At 45.4% G+C, this 9,172-nt stretch overlaps 1 long non-coding RNA gene across 1 annotated transcript; it reads left to right on the top strand.

Moving 5' to 3' along the window:
- Nucleotides 1-456: 456 nt before the first annotated feature.
- On the top strand, nt 457-4,815 carry LOC132646817 (uncharacterized). The gene is made up of 3 exons (XR_009585123.1): nt 457-548; nt 1,635-1,866; nt 4,695-4,815. It is a non-coding gene; the product is annotated as an uncharacterized LOC132646817 (long non-coding RNA).
- Nucleotides 4,816-9,172: the final 4,357 nt, after the last annotated feature.

Here is a 9,172-nt window from a genome sequence, read left to right as displayed (position 1 = left end):
CCCAGGAGTGCAGAGTCATCAGGGGTGCTGCTTCTCAGGAGCATAATTTACTCCTTCCTCGTCCCTTAGTTCCACTTACCTTCATCCTACAGTTCGTTTCTTTTCATCATGGAGACAAATCTTGGCATTGAAAAACAAGAGTGTTTACTTGCACATTTCAGAGTCGGAGTCCTTCGGTACCAGGGAGTGCAGGACTCTGTTGGGGAAGCACTTAGGCTTGGGCCAAATGCCCAGAGCTTAGCTCTGCAGCCAGCTATCTGAGAGCCTGGAGACCCAGTCTCCTGAAAAGGCCCATTCTAGATCTGTAGCCAGTGCAGATCTGCCTGGTACCTAAAGCTGTTTTTCATGTTTGTGGGAAGCTCAACAACTCAGGCATGGCAGCCTGAGTTACGCTTGCTTTAAGATTCAGGGCACTTATACTGTACTATTCCTGCCAGAACACACTCTTTTTTTTTTTTTTTTTTTTTTTTTTTTTTGTTACATCAGGACCCAACTGGAAAATATAAAGATGAATTGCTGTAGGCTGGAAAATCAATTAAGAAAAAGAGGTAAAACATCTGGTGCTATTCTTAGGGATATGAAAATTCATTTTGCACATTTAAAATAAATGTGTTGAGTTCATTTAACTGCCAGTTGAACTGTTTTTTCGGAAAATAGCGGTGGTGGGGAGTTTCATTGATCCTGGGCATTTTACAGTAAGGGGCATTGTCTAGAATTCGCCTTTAATCTTAATCTTAATTCAGTCTGTATTGGAAAGTCCACTTCCACATGTGTTTTAGTAGATTTAAGCTGGGGATTTTTAAATTTAAGTGTGACAGGAATCATATGCTGAGCTGGTTAAAACACAGGCTGCTGCTAAAGGTAACCTCAGAGTTTCTGATCTTGTAGGTCTTAAAGGGGTGTGAGAGCAGAGATCTCTGGTAAAGTCCTAAGTGACACTGATGCTATGGGGTTGGGGACTACACTTTGAGCATGAGGGGCCTAGAATAAAGGAGTGTACTTGTCACAGTGGAGAGTGAGGAATTGGCTTCCATATTAGCGTGAACCTGTTTCTGGTGTGTCCTACATGACTTTCTTCCCTGGAGGGGGGCACAGAAAGGAAACAGAACACCTGTTTATTCTGTATCAGCATCTGCTTAGTCCTAATGGGGAATACAAGAGCGACTGGAGGCTATCCTTGCCCTTCAGGAACTGGGTCACAGCTTCTAGTGCAGGCAACCAGCAGAGATGCACTAATCTGGACCAGGAATCCTCTGACGGAGGTATCAGGTGAGGAGAAGACAGGGCCCAGGGCAGCGGTTCATGCATTTGTCTTGACCATTGGGAAAGATGGAGGAAGTCATTTGAGTAGTCTTAAAGCGGGAGTGGGTGAAGCGTAGGTGGAAGAAATGTTGGTGTTGAGGGTGGGAGGATGGGCAACTGGGCCAGTAACACTTTGGTGAGTTGTACAGCTTTATATATGTATATATATGTATATACACTAATGAGATGTGGCCTCTTTAGGGTGAGAACTGTGTATAGCCTCTCTGGCATATGTTTCTTCAATCAAGCTTCTACACTCCCCTCCCAGAGCCCAGGGTTCTACTGGTAGGCCAGGGAGAAGGTGTTTACTGATTATTTCATTTTTTTCTCAGTGTTTTCCAAGAATGTGGTGCAGACATGAGCTATTTTTGAAAACAAAAACAAAAACAACAAACTGTGCTCCTGGGAAACACACCATCAGTTCACTAAAGCAATGAACACACCAAGGCACCTTGGGCCTCCGTTTCTTGGATATTTACCACATTCCTTGGTTCACCTACAAGGCTGGAGAAAGAACCTGGGTGCCCAGACGGTGTCCCCAACTCTCAACAGTCCACATAAAAGGTAAGAGTCTCGAGGACTCAAATCTTTCTTTCGTATTTATTCTCTGCCCCTCCCCCCTTGAGATAGAGCCTCAAATAGCCCAGGCTAGCCCTGAACCGGGTATCTAGTGGAGGATCACCTTGAACTTCTGATCCTCTTGATGCTGCCTTTTGAATGCTGACACTACAAGTGTTCTTGTACTACCATGCCCTGGTTTTGTGGTGTTTGAGCCCAAGGCCTTATGCATGGTAGGCAAGCATGCTACTAAGTGAGATACATCAATGGTCCTTTTTTTTTTTTTTTTCTAGACAGAGTTTCTCTGTGCGTAGCCTTGGCTGTCCTCAACTCGATTTATAGACCAGGCTGGCCCTGAACTCACGGTGATCCTCCTGCTTCCTCAAGTGCTGGGATTACAGGCGTGTGCAAGCGTGCCTAGCTCATTTTGTTTATTCTTGTAGTCAGCAAAATATTTGTGTTAGCTGGAAGACTCTGGGCTAAGCACTGTGCAAGGAGCTTGGCATGCAGTAGGCTTCATCTCTCTTCCCAGAAAGAATATTCCATCTAGTATTACTTCTGAACAAGCAATAATAATAACAGGATTGATTGACTGTGCACCCAGTATTATTCTAAGCCCTTTGTTTTGTGATTTCACTTACTTCTTTAAATATTAATTTATAATAATATCTATGATTACATAGCAAATTATTCCAAACCTAGTGGCTTAGAAAACCATTTATTAGCTCAGAGTTTCAATAAATCAGGAATTCAGGCACATTTTAACTGTGTTTTCTGGCCCAAGCTTTCTTACAAGGCAGAAATCAAGTGTGCTCATAATCATAAAAGTCCTAGAGATTGGAACCCAAGCTGTCTGGCTTCAGGACAGAAATCTATGGCAGGATTATAATTTGAGAATGGTAAAATTGACTGAAGTGTTGAGGATAGAGTGTGTGTGTGTGTGTGTGTGTGTAAGCTTTTGAGGAAGACATTGCCCTGGTCAAGGTACTGATGAGAGCCTGGAAAATAGAGCAGATTGGAGACAGGAAGGAGAAGCTGTGAAAATCTTGGTGAGAGTCATCATGGTGGTACCCAGCACCTTGTCATGGGTAACTTTGAGAATGTCAGTGCCATTCTTTAAGCCATAAATAAGAGATGAGCAGATTTGGGTGAAGGATGTAAGAGGGACATACTGAGTTTGGTTTTCTACATATTGCAAACTGGATTATCTTTGGAAATGACCACTGTCCTTAACCTCCTGTACCAGACTAGGGTTCTATATTCAGGCCATATAGAAAAGCCACAATTTTTGTGAATAAGAATAGAGTCTCTGAAGCAAGAACTTTAGTGGGTTTCCTAGTTAGGGTTTCTATTGCTGTAATAAAACACAGTGACTGAGGCAGCTTGGGGAGGAAAGGGTTTGTTTGGCTTACACTTCCATCTAACAGTCTATCAGAGAAGTCAGGGAAGGAACTCACACAGGACAGGATCCCGGGGGCAGGAGCTGATGCAGGGCCATGGGAAGGTGTGCTTACTGGCTTGCTCCCCATAGCTTGCTCGGTCTGCTTTCTTATAGGACCCAGGACCACCAGCCCAGGGATGATAGCACCCACAATGGGCTGGGCCCTCCCCCACCAAACATTAGTTGAGAAACTGCCTTACAGCTGGATCTTATGGAGGCATTTTCTCAATTGAGGCTCCCTCCTTTCAGAAAACTCTAGCTTGTGTCAAGTTGACATAAACCAGCCAGCACAATGGGACAACTTTCCTAAGAAGCTGATTTTAGGACAGGAAGTGTGATCCTGGGACGTGACCATAGAACAGAAGGGAAAAAGGAGAACCCTCCCCTTCTCTGAGAAAACATTCTAGATGGGTGGAAGGGTGTTGAACAGGTAGGAGGAAGGCAGGTCTGGTGGCTAATTTCAGTTGTCAACTTGATTGGATTGAAAAACCACCCAGATCATTAATGAACCTTCCTTTTCCATGTGTCTGAGAGGGCTTTGCCTGAGAGAAGTAACCCATGTGAGAGGACCCGCCTTTCAGTGGTGAGTGGCATCATTCCATGGGCTGGGCTATGTCCTAAACTGACTAATGCCACCCCTGGGCAGGGCATCCATGGGATGAAGGAGAATCAGAGCTGCAATTTTCTTAGGTTTTTTGTTTGTTTGTTTTGTTTTGTTTTGTTTTTTTTAATGTGTATGGGGTTGTTTGTTTTTTTGAGACACTGTCTCTCTGTGTAGCCCTGGCTGTCCTGGAACACTCTCTGTAGACCAGACCTGCCTCTGCCTCCCAAATGCTGGGGTTAAAGTTGTGTGCTACCACGGCCTGTGCATAGGTTCTGAAGACTGGACTCAGGCCCTCTTGGTTGTACAAAAAGAACTTTACTGACTGTCTGTCCTTAGCTCCATCATCTTCATCATCATCACCAGCAGCAGCAGCAGAAGCAGCAGCAGCAGCACTACTGCCACTGCTCTATTACTGTGCTGGAGATTGAGCCCAGGGCCTGATGCATGCTAAGCATGAGGTACATCTGCAGCCTAAATCAATTCTGTGCTAAGGCCAGGCTGTGCACACTGACAATGGAGAAAAGGCCTTCTTCTCTGAACCCCACCTCTAGGGAAATGTATGATGTAATCAACTCAGCCAGGTCTCTGGGGGAACAATGCCAGAGCTCCCCAGACAGCAGCAATGCGTTTCCAGGGCTGAGAGACACCTGCACAGGATCACTTGGGTGGCTGCGTGTGCTCAGCTGTCACACCTGGGGTTTCGCTTCAAGTTTCAGAGGAAGGTGGGCAAAGATCTGGGTTCTTGCTTGGCAGCTTGGCAGAACTAAGCTTGTCTTTCCATCTCCGAAGTCACCCACCGAAGACGCAATTGTGAGGGCCTGGATGGCGAGCCTTTGGCTTTAATGAATGTTATCTCTCCTTACAAACTAATGGCCAGTCAGAGTTTGCTTTTCTCTTCAGTCCTGAAAAGGTAAGAAACAAGTGTTACAAGAAATGAGTTCTTGCTGATGATTGATTCCATTTTGTTCCAGAGCTTATTTGACCTTTGGATAAACAACTAAAGCCTTCTAGACACACCTCAAAGGGATGCAAGAACACATTTGCTATTTTAATAGCAGAACAGTTTTAAGTGGAACTCTGACAGTATACAAAGTGTTATTTATATGAGAGCTTAAAAAAAAAAAAAAACCCTTGTAAAATATACACTCTTCAGTAATAGCCAAATATGGAAGGCTCGGATATGCAATCACAAACCCAGGCAGACTCTGTAAATGGGAAGACCCACTGTGCCCCTTCCTTTACATTGTGTGTTCGTGTGACTACAAATTCCTCCCAAGAATGTCTAGGATTGTAGGCCAGATGGAGACCCAGATGAAATAAACAAGGTAACGTGAACATAAATTAGCTGGTTAGCTGGCTGGTGTTCTCCCCGGGTTTAGTTGGGCCAGGGAGGAATTATTTAAAGTTTTAACTTTATGAGTAATGGTAGAAGTTGTAGGGTATACAGACGGCCACCTGCCGAATCTGATAGAATAAGCAAAGCCAAAACGTAGTGAAGGTAGAAGCAATGCAAAGGCGAAAAGGCAAAACCAGGCTGAGCAAGCTAAGCATCTTCTCTCAGGCTGGTGTGAGCTGACCCCTTTGGGTGCCATAGTGAGCAAAAGTAAACAAAGAGGATCCAGAATGAGCAGTAGCAGCAGTGGCATGAGTGGGGTGCAGAGGAGACAGCAGTGGCCCCGGTCAGGCACACACTCCCAACCCCCACCTCCTCTGTGTATCCCTTTCATCCTCAGCTGATGATGGAAGAGATCCAAGTTCTTAGGCTTTGCTGGGGCCCACAAGTGAAGAGCAAGTAGGAGGGAGGGGGTGTCTCCCCTCCTCCGTGATCATGTGGACTTCACTATGTTCCTTCATCTTCCATGGCAGCGTAGATAGTATTTGGTACCTAGAAAGCCAAGGCTCACAGGTGAAAGCCCTTCTTCTCTCTCTCTCTCTCTCTCTCTCTCTCTCTCTCTCTCTGTGTGTGTGTGTGTGTGTGTGAAGTGTATGCCTGTGTGTGGACCTTTCTGCACTGGTGGGAGCAGGGGCCAGAAGAGGATGCTTGGTATCAGGGTATCAGGCATCTTTATCTTTCTCCACTTTATACATTTGATGCAGGTTCTTTCACTGACCCTGGAGCTTTTTTTTTATTTTTTATTTTTTTAAGCTAGGCTGCCAGCCAGCAAGCCTCAGAGATCCTGTTCAGGCTTCCTCCCAGTGCTGGACTTAGAGGTGTGTGTAGCCATGCCTGACTTCTGATGTGAGTTCTAGGACCAGAGGTTCAGTCCTGCACTGCTAACTGCTGAGCCATCTCCCCAACCTCCAGGGCCAATTATTTTTATACGTTACTGCTCCAGCCTCTTTATTTCTAAAATAATTTAAAAGATTAAACATGATTAAGGCAGGTAGCTGGCACAGTGCCTAGTTTGTTCTAAGGTCTCAAATAGTCCTGAGCACCACTTTGAGTAGAATCCTCTCAGGAGCTTAAGTACAAAGTGGAAATGGAAGAAATTTTGCTGAATATGTGAGTGTGTCATTTTGAAAACTCTTGTTTATAGAAGACCTTTATTTTTGTTTTCATTTTATTTTTCTTTTATTGAAAATAGATTTTTTTTTTAAGTTGGGCAGTGGTGGCATATGCCTTTATTTCCAGCACTCTAGAAGCAGATGCAGAGGCAGGCAGATCTCTATGAGTTCTAGGCCAGCCTGGTCTACAGAGCAAGTCCAGGACAGACAAGGCTACAGAGAGAAACCTTGTCTCAAAGAGAGAGAAAGAGAGACAGAGATATTTTTTCCTCTCACATAATATAGACTGATTACAGTTTCCCTTCCCTCTACTCTTTTCTAGTTTCTCCCACCTGCCCTCCCATCTGGATCTACTCTCTTTCTGTCTCTCATTAGGAAGGCATTTAAGGTAAAATTAAAAAAAAAATAATAAGGTGAAACAAAAACTATCATATCAGAGTCGGATGAAAGACGCTTTCAGCCTTAAGCTCCTCAGAGAATTGTATGGTACCTATTGTTTTGCAACCTTAGCATCTGGTGCAAGAGCTAGCACATCAAAGCTGCTTGATGACTACGCAGTCACTGAATCCTTCCCCAAGTCCGGGGGACCTTTGATAAACTGGAGACCCTGAGAATGCTGATGAATTTGGCAGAAGCTGTGTCTACCATTCAGGTCCCAAGGGAAGCGGTAGCAGAAATGGAGAAGGGTCTGGGGCCAGAAGTTTTTCTTCCTAAGGGCCCAGTGCTCCTGAGTGCTCTCAGCAGAGCCTGCACTGGCAGGGTGCCAGGTGTTGACTCATTGACTCACAGTGAGGAGAGAGGCTGGCCAGGACACAAAGCTGCAGAGGCACTGGACAGCCGCCCCTGAATGACATAGTCATAGGCGACAGAAGGGACGTTGGTAGCTTGCCCAGGTGAAGTGAGCTGACCATCTTTGAAGAAATCCAGAAATACATGCCATGAAGATTTAACTGCTAGTCCCGTGAGAGGGAGACGCAGATATAGGAAGCTCAGAACACGGGGGCTACATTTGTAAACTGAGGAAGTGGGTCTCTTCCCACAGACTCAACCATAAAGAGGAGAAGTCATGAGGAGGCTTGGTCATTTGCCCTCCATGCCTGCGGGTGTCAGAGCCCGGGGCTCTGTTTCTGCTGGGAAGTTCACCAAACCCACAGCAACTGAGCTTGCTAATCCTTTCAAGTCAGGGCAGACTTGTTTGTCTAGCAGGGAGGGAGAAGCGTTAGTCTGCAGGAGCGGACAGGCTGAAGAAAAGCCCTTTAGACAGGGTTGGCTGCAAGTTTTTTGTTTTAACATTCTTGTCAAGGAGGACTGAAAAAAACGTTTTCATATCACCAGGGAAAGCATGAGGTGGAGGTGCAGGCTGGAAATTCTTCCTCAAAGCCAGTCTCTCCGTGCTCACTGTGGCCACAATTGCAACTTTTTCAGAAAACTGCCCTTAAACTTGACTTTTTGGAAATGCTCCACCTTGATGAGATCTGGACTGTGGTTTGGAGAAGGATAGTCACCAGTGGGATACTAAAGCTCCTACTTTAAAGGGTTGGGTTTTTGTTTGTTTGTTTTTTCCTAAGTGACTTTGAGATAGCATGCCAAATCAATTCAGCTGTGCCAGATTCCAAATTCTAAGAAATATGGGGCAAACTCTGGGGTCTGTGGCCTCATGAGGTGGGAAGGTTGTTCTGTGGTCCTCGGCTATAGAAGGCAGTCAGTGGGTCACTCTCCACCTTTGGAGCACCGAGTGTGACTTCAGGCTTTGGCTGTCAACAGGTGTCTTGGAAGGCTATCTTAGCTGGGTTCTGACTCATCCTCTTCAAATCATACTGTGATTGGTCAGGCCTCTCCTTCACTAGGCCAAGGGTCAAAATGCTATTTGAGTTTAAAGAGGCAGAACTTGAGCCGGGTAGATATGAACTTTCTTCTTGGATATGGTGACAGAGACCATGAGACCCTGGTAGGTCAGAGCTAGAGGCTAGGTTGAGGCCACCAAGCATTGGTCTAGGGCAGGCATGCTAGAGATCTACACACGAGATTTGATTCAGTGTCTGTCTGGCCTCTGGCACTCTGGTGGCTAGGATGACTCCTGCTGTCTGTTCGTGGGGTGACTTGCCCCAGCATGTGTAGATGGTGAAGAGTATTGGGTCTTTCTTCAGTGAATAGGCAGGTGTGGGGTGAAGGAGTGGGCTGAGCTCAGGCCTTGTGGCCAGGGGCCCCTGTGAGCTCTCCTGCAATGGATGCCCAGTGCTTTTCAATGCAGTGTGAGGCATCAAGAGGTAAAGCGCATCTTGGTATAGCTCATCCTTATGGCTTTCCTGTTGCTCTGATGGAAGGGAAAGACCTAAAGATACTGGCCCTTACCAGTTTCCTAAAGTAAAGGTCCTTGTTTTTTCTACGACTCTCCTAAATGGTATCCCAGCCCTTCATAGCAAAGCTTTCAGTGGATTCATGGAAATCACTCTAGCCTTCCCGATCAGTCTACATGCATGTGCTGTACACTATACCAGGCTGTACACATATGTGTTGCACACTACACCAGGCCTGTGAACAGGAGGACAGAAGAGATCCCTGCTAACCTTTACCATCCCTGGGAACTCACTGTGGCAGTCTCCTGAATGTCTGAGGTCTTAATAATTAAATCATAAGAATATATATAAACACATATAATATATATATGCATATATATTATATAATAAGAATCTTTTCCTTGAAAATAAGCATAACATTTAGAGGGCAAGATTCTCTCTGTAGGTAATAGTTGCTTCTCTGGG

Source organism: Meriones unguiculatus, chromosome 1 (genome assembly GCF_030254825.1).
Source record: "Meriones unguiculatus strain TT.TT164.6M chromosome 1, Bangor_MerUng_6.1, whole genome shotgun sequence".
Lineage (NCBI taxonomy): Eukaryota > Metazoa > Chordata > Mammalia > Rodentia > Muridae > Meriones > Meriones unguiculatus.
The sequence above is the reverse complement of the archived record's forward strand: the minus strand, read 5'-3'. Positions and strand labels throughout refer to the sequence as shown.